General features: G+C 42.6%; 2 protein-coding genes across 7 annotated transcripts in view; one reads left to right on the forward strand and one right to left on the reverse strand.

Moving 5' to 3' along the window:
- MPHOSPH9 (M-phase phosphoprotein 9) overlaps positions 1-5,636 on the reverse strand; it is a 311,640-nt gene extending 306,004 nt beyond the window's left edge. For all 4 annotated transcript variants that reach the window (XM_069214980.1, XM_069214979.1, XM_069214981.1 and 1 more), the window contains exon 1: positions 5,431-5,636. The gene's annotated coding sequence lies outside the window, so the exon portion shown is untranslated. The remainder of the gene's footprint in view (positions 1-5,430) is intronic.
- Positions 5,637-5,740: 104 nt separating this feature from the next.
- Positions 5,741-14,902, forward strand: part of MTRFR (mitochondrial translation release factor in rescue) — a 39,823-nt gene continuing 30,661 nt past the window's right edge. The window contains exon 1 of one of the 3 annotated variants that reach the window (XM_069214984.1): positions 5,741-5,842. The gene's annotated coding sequence lies outside the window, so the exon portion shown is untranslated. Of the gene's footprint in view, positions 5,843-5,974; positions 6,200-14,902 lie in introns of those variants that run through there. The other 2 variants (XM_069214983.1, XM_069214982.1) reach the window with 2 other exon arrangements.

Raw genomic sequence — 14,902 nt, forward strand, 5'->3', positions numbered from 1 at the left:
GGAGTGGATCAGATCCAACAAGGAAAAACATTGGTGCTTCATGGATCAGGCCGTCACAGGCATCCATATATTGAAGATACCATGGCTTACTAAAGCCCATAAGCCACCAGGAGTATATATCTCTCCTATACTGAGAGCCACAATGGGAGTGTGGGACAGAATACAGACAAGTAAGGGGCTTTCCAACCGCATCTCCACCCTCACCCCAATTATGAATAATCCAGACTTTCCTCCCAAACATCAGGGCGCCAGTTACTTGGTGTGGCAACAGGCAAACTGTAAAAGGGTTGGTGATTTATTCTAAGAATCAGGCTTATTGACCTTTGCTCAAATCCAACAACACTATTGTATTCTCAAAAATGCCCGCTGCAATATCTCACCATTGGTCACTGGGTTACACAATCCTCTATCAAGCCCCACGCGAGCCGCCTCATACTCTCATTTGAGAAATGGCTCCTAACTAGAAACACTGACAAACGCATCCTCTCCGATATCCAAACCTTCATCAACAATATGCAGGCCTCTCCCAAATCATCGGCACAACGCCAACAGGAGAAGGAATGTGAGTGCTCCTTTACATCTCTGGAGTGGTCAGATATCCTTAAACGAGGCACCTCCACAGCCCTAAGTGTGGCAGGGCAGAAAAACCTACTAAAAGTTGTGCATTATTGATATTTCACATCGGCTAGAGTGTCCAAATGGAGGAGCATACTGGTGGTGGGGATGCACACAGGAAGGGACACTCATCCACCTCCTTTGGAAATGCCCAAAGCTCCATCGCTACTGGTCCGAGGTCCTGGATGCCCTTGATAAGGTGTGCAATATACAGATACCTAGATTCCTGTGTTACACTCTCCTGGGCCAACTGGTTGTCCTACACTACCCATTGAAATCATTGCAGGGACAGCTATCACGCTAGTTATTTGTGCAGCTAAATAAGTGTTGCTAGCACGATGGGGCACAGACACCATACCCACTCACTTAGATTCGGTTCACAGACTTTGAGACCTATTAAGTATGGAGAAATTGACAGCCACAGCCAAACAAAGACTCCCCAAATTTGACAAAACATGGGCATCCTGTTTGACATGGCTCTCACAAGAATTTGTAGAACTTACATGCCCAACTTATTTACTAGTACTCCGTCTCACTCCTGGAGACCGAGTATCAGCTTAGCTTCACATATCACAGACGAGGACCCTTAAAACCTGTTTGCCATGAACCACACAATAGGCACACAACAGTAGACATCTGCCCAACAACATAGACGCTCTTTCTCCCTCTTCTTCTAACTCATGTTAATCCTCTCTTATTGTTCCTCACAGGCCCGAGGTTGTAGGTGAGTGTTTTGTATTGTCCTGCAAATTTTGATAAAAATCCATAAAAAGATTAAACCTAAACTACACATTCTCTCTTTTTCCATTCCCTTGAGAGGCTTCCTCAAGCACAGCTTTTGCTCTTATTTTGGAGCTACTGAATGGAAAGCATCAGGCTAACCTGTTAGATCCAGCAACGACTTAAGAAGTTCCCATTTGGTTATTGCAGATAGATTTACGATTACGGTTGCTTTGGTCTCGATGGTAAATATCCCCAATTTTGGCAAATAGTGACATTCTCTTTGCACTTGGTCGGCCAGACTTTGGGCCTATGTACTAATCACGTAAGAAGCAATTTTGATGTCTCTAACCTTGTTCCTCATTCTGTATTTTCTACTATTGCATCTGCATTGATTTGGGGCATCTATACTACCTTTTGTAGCCTTGAAAAAGTTGACAATGACAAAACACCTGTCGATTGCCTGCGCTTTGTGGAATAAACAACCCCCTTTTCTTAATGAACTAATAAGGTCTTGTTTATTAACTGGACATATTACAATGTTCTACTATTACTTTTGAGACTGTTTGTTTCTGGTCCGGGGCTTGTTTAGATTTTTGTAAGTATGGGGATCTCTCGCACATTTTTTTTGACACAAGTTGGGTAGCATAGTGTCTCTACCTGTTGAGCAGATTGTTCGTACTGATTTATATGTTTGTTAGCTATAGGAAGTGCAGTATTTGTCATGCTAGTGCTACTTCCTTCTCATTTGATCATTTGGTGTTTGTTTATTACAGGCCACAGGTTTAGACCATATTTATTCTCCTATAATTAGGAATATAAATCTGAAACATTTCTTACATTATGCAGCTGATGAAGAACATTTTCATCACCTTTATTGCTTGGTATTTTGTGTTTTTTCTGCTAGTTGGTAGCATTTGGCCAGGGGAGCAAATTAGGATGTCTTTGTGATGTGTCAGATAACATACTCCACCTTGGATGAAGGTGCTGAAGATTAAATGAATATAATCTACTGTTACGTGTGCCTTTTTTAATGAAATACCAGACAACGCCCAATCCCACAGCTTATTAATTCAGCAATACATTGTGTTTTAATTCTATCCCCTACATGTCTAAGCAACTGATTTGCACAGATTTAAATGTATGTTTCCATTGTGAGGCAGGAGTTTACCTATGTAAGTTTGCTTAGCTTAGTGTGGCGTAGTGTTTACATGCATGAGCACTTTCAGTGGGGTTTATGGGTGCTGTACAGATGCTACAATTCAATACAATGTCAGATGAAAATAACCTTACCTATCACAGTTTTACATGCTTATATTTTATGCTATCTCAAAAGCATCCTCCTTCTGTGTTTCAAAAATCCAGCAGGGGAAAACTGATCTAAACTTAAAACTATAGACTGCTTTTTCTCCTCTCTTCCTATTGAATGACCCTCTAAACCTCCAACCTCTACATGGGTTACTCTTGCTGTGATTAACCTACTTTGAGTTTAATGGCTGTCTGCCTTCCTTTACATTAAGGTATTTTTGCTAATGGCCTTCACCTCACAGATCACATCCTCTTATTTGAAACCATATCCCTGCAACCTAAGAATGCATAATCTTCTTTATCTTACCTATTCACCACATCAACTATTTTGCATGAATGTATACAGTTGATCACGCCTAAGTACAAGGAAATGCAGGCGGTTGCTCCTTGAGAGAACAAGACTAATCAGAATAACCAACAATAATCATAATACTGTATTAACCACTGATCTTAGATTTGAGAGTAGTGTGCTACACACAGCAATGCACTTCAATCCATTGTCAGGGGTGTGCTATTTAAATGTGTCAAGTATAAAGTAAATGAAAGGACTGTATCTTTAAGTGGTAGTTTATTCCAGGAAAGTGTCAGCTGCGCTGCAACCAGGGGCGGCTCCTTTGCAATGGCGAAGGAGCGTCGCCCCACTAGCTGACCCAGCAGCTGAAAAATAAAACAATATATTACTATTCTTTTATTTTTCAGCTGCTGGCTCTGCCAGCATGTGCAAGGAGGGGTGGGGCTGGTCCATGGAAGTTGGGGGAGGAGTGCACCTAAGTGCGCATGTTAATTTGGCTAGCCATCTCAGGCCAGCCAAACTGACATGCGCACTTAGGTTTCTCCAACCCGGCTGTGTTGCACAGCCAGGTTGGAGAAACTGTGCATACTCCTATTCACTGTCTGAGGGGCAGGCGAAGCCACTCAGACAAATACTGACGCTGCTCTCATGCTATGTATAGCAATGAGAGCAGCACCAGGATTGCGTGGGGGAACCTGTGCTGGTGTCCCACTCACTGCTGGGACACCAACCCCATTGAGGGAAGAGGAGAAAGGGGGCGACGGCAGCAGCAAAGGTACGTTTTTTTTTTTATTATTATTATATTTCTCCCCAGTAACTTCCTGCCCGACCCTTCTTTTTGATATTTGCAGTAGCCTACGCAAGCTGCAACACTAACATTGCACTGCATCCAGTCAGCTTAGCTCATCTACTCACACTCCACAACACTCACCCCTTGCATATACTCAGCAACACTTCAACTTTCACTTAGGTGTCTCCAACGTTCTCTGTAATAAGGTCTACTTATGTACAGTGAAAAGCCTCCTGAGATATTATTATTATGTAATAGCTACCAGATTAGACACACTTGCATTAGTGACCACCATACGCAAACATTACCAAAGTGACCCCTTTAGTGCATTGGGAACAGATGATTGAAGTAACGCAATAATGTGTTGTCAATGTGGAATGTCTCTATATGGGTAGTCATAACAGCCATAGCTACAGTAATATTAGCATCAAGTCTCCCCAACACGTTTGATTATTATCACTCAAATATCAGCATTAAATACATTTTGAAAATTCTGCTTTTTTTTCCCCCAATCAAAACAGCAGCTTCTGAGTCCTAACAATACACACATGTTCATCTCTAAAACATGCATTTCAATTTCGGTGTACATATATCAATTCAACAAAGCAAAGGCTTCTAAATATGTTGACTAGTCTGCACACAGGAGAGCTACTTCGAGGTAGCTGGAGAGCTACCACTACCTCACGAGCTACTCGTTGGAGAACCCTGCTCTAAATCCTATTAAGTTAACACAACAAAACGCAATTATGATACAATCAAGATTAATGATTAATTCTGGTGCATGGAAGACGAGCACTCTTGTTCCAGTGTTGATGTATATACACACGTTCATATTTTGGCACTGTGCTTCCTGCATCCCTGAAATTCTATCAACAATATAGGAAAACCGGAATCAGCTGGCTTGAAAGATGTGATGAAGAATGAAATATCCTTGAAAGTGAAGACGATGAATATACTCTGTTAAAAGACAGAACGCATTAACAAATCAAAATCCCGCATGCGACATGCCCTCTCAGCAAGAAATTCACCTCAACGATCAAGAAACGGAAAAGCTGAAAAAAACAAATTGGTTGGTGGGGTGAATCGCAATCCGTATTCATTAATCTTCTAAAACTATGACTGAAGGTGCCACAAATCATGAAACTGTAAGCATTTCCGATTGGCCTAATGAAGAATAAAGTGCTTATAATGTGGTGTCCCATTTCTCGGCAACTGGTCTCCTGTGCGGACTGACAGCAACACAGAGATGTTACCCTACAAAGGGTAGTGGTTTAAGACTTCACATGAAATATGTATAGCTAGCAGCATCTGACATTTGGAACGTGACACGAAAGCGAGGGTTAAGAAGCCCGCATTAAGCAAAATACCTTTGCAGGGGTAAAGTAGTGCTAGCAATGGAAGGGTGCGGTGCCCCCGGGGCACTTAACCTCGTTCGGTTCAGGGGTGCCGGTAAGAGTATTTTGTGGACCATTAGCTTTAAATACTTGAGAGCTCTGTGTCGCATCCTTGAGGAGACGATTGCTTTCCCGCGCTTTAACGAGTCATGTTCACGCTTAGATTAGAATGAGCGCACGTGACAATCTCAATCTTGTTCTGTCTACGTTGCTGACCAGAAAAAAAAATACGTTGACAGCATCCCCAAACAAAGTTTTGTGACCGCAGTCTCCCATCCTTTCCTAAAACCCAGCTGCAGTCTGTCACTGACCTGCTCGTTTGTTCCATTGCCACAGATTTTCATTGGCTGCTAGCTTTGAGACTCCCCAAAAATGTGGTGTTTTCGCCTTTGAGAGGACCGTTAACAGCACCCATGACAGGCATTCCTTTGACTGGCCAATGACATATTTTCGAAAGTGGTTTTCCAGTGGGACAACACTGTGCGATCGGCGGCGGAGGCCATCTTCAATCGGGGCTGAAACGCGTCACGATACTGCCTGACTCCAAGCTGGCTGTCTGGTAAAAATGAGAAAGTAATGTCGGCGGCCATTTTAAAATGGTAATCCAGATTTCCAGTTTATCCTGCAACAGTGACCACCAAGAACGTCAGGAAATTTGGCATCGGCCTTTTACATCTTTTTCATTGTTAGAATACCGCATTGGCCTTCTGTCGAATAAACGTGGTACGATCTGCTGGCTTAACGTGTGCGAAACTTTATCGGATAGTTTTTCAGATCTCTCAAGTATTTTTTTAAATAAAAAGTCTCGATGGGCGGGGTGAATAAATACCATGCGAAAAAGGGCCATTTTTTTTTTTTTTTTACCACGGACTCGATCGTTTTCATTCAACGTGCGGAAACGTGTGTGGTTTTTAGTCCTCTGTCTATGTTTGCCGAATAGCTTGTGTATTGACATACTGCTGGTAGGGGAACTCGAAATTGGTAAGCAATACATCGACTGTATTCACTGGAGAGTAATAGAAATTTGGAGCTAACATTGAGTGATGCATCAATGAAGGCTCCTCTCTCGTTAATTTCCAGGTGTGTATTTATGTTAATTCCGAACAGAATGACCTGAACGTTTACACTGGCTAAGTTTGGAGTCAATAAAACGGGAATTGTGTAAAATCATTGAGGAAACGCTCGTTCAGCTTGGAGACGTATTTATCGTGCCCCATAATATTCGGGGAAATAGTACGGTATTGAAGCGTTTATCTAGAGCTTACCTTCACAAGTTGCACGCTAGACTGGGGCGCGTGGGTGAGAGTGTTTTTTCTTCGTTTTGTGCTTATGTAGGTAGCATTTTTGTGTCGTGGGTGAGGGTCCAGAGACTTTTTATGAGCTGTGACTGAGTCCTAAGGGCGAGGTCGGTGTGTGGGGCGGGGTCATACACACAGCTAAAAACAATACACTATTCTGTCACTATTTTGTTGACCTGTGCCCTACAAATACATATGAGATATAATGCGCACATCTTAAATTAAAATTGCATTGAACCTTATCTGTTCAGTTTTTCGTATCTGTGTCTTTGGTAGATGGTGAAGATAAAGTGCGATCTCACGCCATGTTGTCCATAGCAGCAAAGTTTTTAATTTGCTTATGTGTGACATTTTAGGAAAGTGCCCTCTTTCTTGGCATGCTTACCCCAATTTCTGCCTGTTATCAGTGTGTTTGACTGTTTCTACTGGGATCCTGCTAATCAGGACCCCAGTAGTTATGCTCTCTTCTGTAAACTGTACCTTTTTTCTTCCCACAATTGGCATACTGGTCCCCCCATGTAAGTCCCTAGTATATGGTACCTAGGTCCCCAGGGCATTGGAGTTCCAGGGGATCTCTATGGGCTGCAGCAGTTATTCTGCAACCCATAGGGAGCCCGTGCAAACGTTTCTGCAGGCCTGCCTTTGCAGTCTGCGTAAAACGGGTGCATGCACCCGTTTTCATTACAGGTCACGATAAGTCACCCCTATGGTAGGTCCTCTCAGCCTAGACGGCAGGGTGCAGGTACCTGTGTGTGAGGGCACCCCTGCACTAGCAAAGGTGCCCCCACAAACTCCAGGCCCATTTTTCTGGACTTTGTGAGTGCGGGGACGCCATTTTACGTTGGAAGTTATTAATATGTCCAGCTACATATTGGTAACTCCGAACCTGGGTATGTTTGGTATCAAACATGTTGGAATCATACCCGAATACCGTTGAAAGTATTGGAAGTATGATTCCATCCACTCGGGGGGCTCCGTAGAGGACTACCAGAATTGCTACCACCAGTCTTACAGGGTTTTTCCGGGCAGCCCAAGCTGCAGCCACCCCTCAGATAGGTTTCTGCCCTCCTGCTGCTTGATCTGCCCAGGAAGGCAGAACAAAGGATTTAGATTGGAAGAGGGAGGTAACACCCTCTCCCTTTGGAAATAGGTGTGACTGGCTTGAGAGGGGTAGCCTCCCTAAGCCACTGGTATGCTTTGAAGGGCACATTTGGTGCCCTATGTGCATAAACCAGTCATCACCGGTTTAGGGACCCCCAGTCCCTGCTCTGGTGCGAAACTGGACAATGGAAAGGGGAGTGACCACTCCTCTGTCCATCACCACCCCAGGGTTGGTGCTCAGAGTTCCTCCAGAGGGTCCCTGGGTTCTGCCATCTTGAATCCAAGGTTGGCAGGGACCTCTGGGAGCATCTGAATGGCCAGGCCACGCAGGTGATGTCAGAGCCCCCTCCTGATAGATGGTCACCTGGCTAGGTGACCAATCCCCTTTTCAGGGCTATTTAGAGTCTTTCTCCTGGGTGGGTCCTCAGATTTGGCTTGCAAGATTCCAGCAGGATTTCTCTACAAGCTCCACTTCGACTTCTAGCCACTGGAACCACGACTGGACCCGCCAGAAATCGACGATCAGCATCTACGAAGAAGCCTCTTCTAGCAACATTGTTTCCATGGCTCCTTCCAGCTTCTGCAACATTTCCACAGCTGTGCATCCTCTGAGGGTGGCAAGTCTTCAGTCTGCATGAGAAGGAAGAAGGAATGTCCTTTGGAATGAAGGAGTCACTCCCCTGCATCCACAGGCACCTGCTGCAATGACCACCGGCTGCGTGGGTCTCCTCTCATCTTGAGCTGCGTGGATCCTGCATCACAAGTGGTGGTCCGGAGTAGTCCTCTTGGTCCTCTCTGCCAGCTGTCCAACTTTGGTGGAGGTAAGCCCTTGCCTTCCCACGCAAGACAGTACCCATGCACCGCATCTGTTGCAGCTGCCAGGGCTTGTTTGCATCTCCTCCAAGGGATCGTCAGGTGATGTGCAGCTCCAGTCCCCGGCACTCCTTCCTGCGACGCTCAACGCTCTGCGTGGTTCTCCTGCGGCGCGGGATCCCTTTCTGTAGTGCTGCGTGGGCTCCTTCTGCAACTTCTGTGTCCCCATCCCGTCTGACTCCTGGGGGTGCTGCTTCTTCTCCTGTGGGCTCTCTCTGGCACTGAGGGCCCCCTCTGAGTCCCCCTCCTGGGTTGAATACTCCTTGGCCTTGCTGGTCCCCGGCAGCTCCACTTTTCCACTAACCGCAAATTTGCCTTTGCAGAGGCTTGTTGGTGGGATTCCTGAACCAACACTAGTCTGCAGTCTTCACTTCTTCGTGGGACATCTTCTGCATCCCTCAGGAACTCTTCTCCTGCTCCAGGGTTGAAGTGCTGACCTGATCTTCATCACCGACGATCAACTCCTGCAAGTACATCTGGGTGGGTAGTAGCTCCCACTCCTCCTGGTCTCCACTGTGACTTTTGGACTTGGTCCCCTCTCTCCACAGATCGTCCTCTCCAGGAATCCACTGCTGGTTTCTTGCAGTCTTGTCTGGGTGTCTTCATTTCCTTCCTTTTGGGTGGTTTGGGGGAATTCCAGTGATTTACTCCAGCTTTCCTGGTCGCTGGGGGGGTACTGTGTTACTTACCTCTATAGTTTTCTAGTACTCCCAGTTCCCCTCTACACATTCCACTTAACTAGATGGGTGACCTGTGTTCGCATCCCATTTTTTTAGTATATGGTTTGGCTCCCCCTAGGGTCACTATTGGTTATCTACATTGGCACTGTTTTCTAACCTTTTCTGTGCCTATTACTGTTTACTAGTGTATATATTTAGTGTATTACTTTCCTCCTATTGGAGGGTTGTCCTTCTAGTACTTTGTGGTATTGTGTACCTTTATTTTTGTACTAAGTGTTTTCTTTCATGTGTTCAAGTGCTGTGTGGCTGCAGTGGTTTTGCATGAGCTTTGCATGTCTCCTAGATAAGCCTTGGCTGCTCATCCACAGCTACCTCTAGAAATCCTGGCTTCTAGACACTGCCAACACTTTACTAAGAGGGGATACCTGGTATAAGGTATAAGTACCTTTGGTACCCACCACACCCCAGGCCAGCTTCCTACACTTGTTATATAACGCATAAACATTTTCATCTTGAGCCCACAGACATCTTTTTTTGTCATCGATCAATATGTACATATATCTACAGCGCCTGGAGCAAACAGCCTGGATATAGGGTTAATACTACCTAGTTACATAGCTGCATAATAAATTCCAGCAAGATTCCACATCAGCTGCCTTGCACAACCATAGGCTGATGTGTGTATCATGACCCCCTGTCCTAGTTTGACACAGGTCTTCCTACTGTCCTACACCTCCCAAGTTTATCAGTCATTTGTGTGATTCCCTTTGGTGGCCGCTCATGTGCTTTGCCTTGTACCACCAATAGAATAGTGTCTCATTCCATAAGTGCCCCACCTTTTCCCTGTGATCGTTGCAGCCCGGTTATTGGTGCTCTCTCAGCTTTTGTCCATTTCTTTACATCTGCTAAGCAAGTTTTAATGTCTGGTCATGCCTACCCTTCCATGTCAAGGCTATATTTCATTTGGCAAGCACCATTTTGAAATCCAGGACGTTGCATATGTATCTAGCAACTTTTGGTCTATGCATTTGGCCTAATAGATAGGATAAGATTTCTTGTTCCCCTCTGTTTGCCCAACAGTTGAGGCCAAACTGTCTCTACTTCCTTCTCAAATTGTGCAATCATCTGACAATCCCACACCAGTGGGCAGTGAGCAGCCAAGCCTAGGTGTATTTTTCTATTATTGTGGGTAATAAGTTTTCTTAATGTAAATAGTTAAACTGATTACATTTAAACCTGGGATTCCTTGTGACTTTCTTGGTGTATTGCAGGACTCCTTCCCATTCCTTTTCAGCGAGAAACTGCCTGATCCTTTTTTCCCATTTAATCTTAACAGTGTCTGTTTTGGTATAAAAAAAATTGGAGCTAGGGCATTATAAAGGGTAGATATGGGCTGTCTGCCAGTGCCAATTATGAATTTTAATGATAAGGTCGTCATTTCTATAAGGCTCAACATCACCTTCCCCCTATATTATTCTGATTGCATTGAACAGTGTATTTTTGGTTGAGAAAGTGCCTTGCTCCCAATTTCTAAAGATCTGCGAGGGAGTCATAAGTGTGAAGTGTACCATTAGAACACAAATCTCCCACAGTTAATATTCCAGCCTGGGTCCGTGCCTGGGAATTGTTTTCCTAGTAATTTCTTTACATTCTGGAAGACACCATAAAGGGATTTCTAGTGCATAGGCCACCTGTGTCCCCAATTGATCCAGAAATTGAAATTTATGATACCTCGGGCATCTACCAGTTAAGGAGGTGTTCCCTACAGTCACTGCATATATGGTCGTAGTTCCAATAATTGCTGTAATTTCAGTTTGCTCTCGATCAGACATACGCAAATGTCATCGCATAGTTGAATGGTATTGGGCAGGTAGACCTCGTAATTTGGTGCCCCCAATCCTCCCTCTTCCAATGGCCACATGAGCTTATTCAGGTTCACCCATTCCCTCCCCTCTTACCCCAAATTAATTGAATCCACAAGGAGTTCTATTCAGTGAAAATTTTCTTGGATAGTAGAACTGATGTAACTTCACATGGGCACAGTACTCTGGTTAAGAGTGGCATTTTTGCTATACCTTTACACTCCATCGGAGACAGAACAAGGCCGCACCAAAATGAGAATGACTGCCTGGCATTAGCATCCATATGACCTATAGTACCTGAAATCAATTGTGAGTGGTCATGGTATATTTGAATACTTAAATGTCTAGACTTGTCCATTTTCTAATCTAATGGGAAGTTACTTACTAGTAGCTACTCTGGTAGGATCACCCATTTCAGTGAAAAAGGCAAGGTTTATTCTATGTACCTTGATACCCAGATATGTGACCTAAATCAGTTAATCATGTTATCACATCTGGTAGAGCGATCTCTGAGTTCTGCGGATATTAGACAACGTGGTGTCTATGCAGTAACCTAACCCTCCAGAGTTTCTCCTTGCTGCACAACAAACAAGCTAGTGGCTTCATGGTCAAGGCAGACAGTAGTGACGCTTTGTAGACCTCTGTCCAGATAGTCTTGATCTTTAGTATTTCAACAGGGAAGGTGCTTAGGCAGCAGGTGCTTCATATCCAAAGGGTATTTATCTGGCAACATATACACAATCTGTATCGAAAGGAACATATGCCTTTAATCAGTGTTTACAGATCCTTGCAAGTAATGTGTGCCACATATATGTGCCAGTAGTTGTTAAAGGATACGTTTACTTATGATGTTATGAAGTGCATACACGGTCCTCTTGGCAATTACCAAAGAATTAGCACTTTTTAGTATTACTCATATATTATTCATAACATATTCTCCTTGAATATGTAAATCGTTTTCATGTGATTTTCATTTACATTGTAGTTGAATACTGGATCAGCTTTTTCCAGGGCTGAAAATTCTACCAATCTGGTTATTGATTGTATAGTCTTAGAGATGCAACACCAAAGTCTTGCAGATGGTGTGTTGTATGTGTGTCATGGCAATTAGGAGAAACATCCCACTACTGGTCACAGTGGTGTGCCTGAACACAGATGTGGGTGGCAATAAGTCTGGGCAAAATATGCAGATGCCTTGGTCTGCAGAGTATGGCAGATGGGTCTTGGGATTCTGGCTTTAGGAGTTTGCCTTGAGAGGGATGTCATGATGGCATGAACAAATCTTTGTAAGGTGACACAGTAGCTTTCTAGCAGTAGCATGGAGAGAGGTCCTAAGTGGTCTGGAATACCTGCTCGATGCCTGGGACACATTGTGTGGAGCCAAGGGCATCATGTTTTCATGTTTTTTTTTTGTCCACTGGGCATGCAAGCCCAATCCCCCGCAGCACAAACTCTTTGGCTGGTATTTTACAGGAAAGCAGCATAGCTCAGTGAAGGAGGACTGTCTGCAACTAAGGGAAGATTTGTATCCATGGCAAAACTGTTTTTAAACTTGTATATATGGTTCATTAATGCACAGCCTGTTAGGGTGAGTGTTCAAAGGAAGTTCAATGAGCTGTGAGCTCATCTTCCATCGCAGACAGTGGTTCTAGTATAAAAATGTGTACAAATGTTTGCAAAATGTAACAATTTGACGCTACTTAAAAAGCAAGATTGTAAGTGGTTGCATTTGAATAGTAAATCTGCTAAAAAATTTGAAGTTTGAAAACTAATGGTTAAACTATTGTACTAAAAAACATTACTTTGAAATGTCATTTAGTAAAATTAGTTTCATGCATTCAAACATTTGAATTTTTTTTTAAATGGCGGATTCTTTTAAAATAATATGGATGACATGAAAATAAATCAGGGGTTCGGCTCCTAAAGAAAGGCAAAAAAGTGATCCTGAGCTATAAGTCTATGCATTGATAAAGATTTCCAATTTTCAGGAATTCATAAGAACACCCTGAAACTGTCCTCCTCGCAAACACTTGTGAGTTTTATTTACACAAGAGCAAATATACATACTTATATTTGCTCATGCAAAAATCGGCTCAACAATTACAAATTCACTTTCCCTTCCCCTTTTTACCCAGCCTAGAAAAAGCTATACTCATTCCCTTGTAAGAAGTAAATGTCCATCCTTTTTCTAGTATGGGAATGGGTTGAAGAGGAGTTGTTGAATACTCTTAACCATGTACGCTTGTGGGTGTGTACAGACTGACATGGCATTCAAATCCTGAAACTACCAGCCCCCACCTACTTCCAGACCCTATATGTGGAATTTCAGAAAGGTGGAAAAATCAGACTTACTAAATCTGGTACTTTGTTAATTCCTCTGAATCTGAAGTTTGTTATTAAGCCAATCAATGATATTATTGCCCTTTACCCAGTATTGTACTGGATTTATTTGAACAGCAACCACTATGCCACTTCATATCCAAGATCTTGATTAGAAGTGATTGCTTTGAAAGGACCTTTCGCTGTCTGATGGTCTTTTGATGTCATTGGGACTATAAATGCGGTAAATTAGTCTCTTAAATCAAATCTAATAGAGAACACAACTAAGGTGGGTACCTGTACATCTAGTTATCTGACTATAGAGACTCCCATGTTTGTGACTTACATCAGTTACATCCAGAATCACATCATTCCCTATACATTACATTTATATTAGGGGGTTTTCCCGACAAGAATGTAGAGAGAAAAGTGGGAGGTCCAACTAACACATAATGTTTTCCGCAATTGTAGCCAGGGAGGCAACGATGACACATAGGTCTTTTTGCTCTTTTGCATTAAAACTCAGAATTTAACAAGAAAGTGGCTTCTTCCTTTATTCAAGACTATGTATGGCATTAGATCCCATCTTGAAGCACTACAGTTTTGCTTTAGATCAAATGTAACTCTTATTTTTACGTTACTTGCATTCTTTTTATGGTCTGCTTGGTTGTTGGTGAGGTAAGCGGTTGGGGGATATCAAATGTGTAGTTATTTTCCACTTTATGTATTATGTATGCTTTAACTTTTTTTCCTTTTACCTGTTATGTCTATTTATTATTTTTTGTGTTCATCTGATATTTAACTGTTTTTGGATCTTTTGAGCATAAAAACCGCTACTGTGTTTTATGTTAAGGCTACTGCTGAAGCATTAAATTAAACTTTGTCAATTTCTCAAATGATCCATATGATTTATTTTTAACTATTGTCAAGTTCTCAAATGATCCATATGATTTATTTTTAACTATAGCAAATGTTCATGAGAAAACTGCATTTCAGATAAAACGGTGGAAATACTAAACGCCCTTTTCTTTTAAGTTGTAAACTTTCTCAAGCAAATTTGTAAGGTGGTGGGGTATGTACAGCTCACTTATTTTACCTTTCAAACATATTATCATTACATATGTGTAAATGTAGTGTGTACATTTACATGTGGTAAATTTGGTAAATATAACACAAAAGTGCATTTGCACTTTGAAAGTTTTCCCCCACAGTAATAGATTTTGCCAAAAGGAGAAAATCCATCCCTTTACCCCATCATTGTTTAGGGTTTCATTCTCCAGTACTAACTTGAACAGGGCCTTACTTGTGCCTTTAGACAGGAGAAGATCATTCAAATCTTTTACTCTAAACACAGCAGGAGAATGTGCCTGCGAATAGTTAGTGAGCATCCACGAGTTTCCAAGTGCACCTACTAAGAAAGGCATCCCGCCCTGGAATTCCATAATACACCCCTGAAACTAGATGCACCCATTAGATTATCTTCATGTTTTGAGAATGCAAATTGTGAGTTTCCACTTATTCATTCATTCATTCATTCACCATCAATGAAAATCATTGCAACCTTTAAAAAAATGAAATGTATCTCCAGTAAATAACAATGAACCTATCTTATTCTAAATTTGCAAAGGCTATAAAAATGAATTACATAGT

Source organism: Pleurodeles waltl, chromosome 11 (assembly GCF_031143425.1).
Source record: "Pleurodeles waltl isolate 20211129_DDA chromosome 11, aPleWal1.hap1.20221129, whole genome shotgun sequence".
NCBI classification, from domain to species: domain Eukaryota; kingdom Metazoa; phylum Chordata; class Amphibia; order Caudata; family Salamandridae; genus Pleurodeles; species Pleurodeles waltl.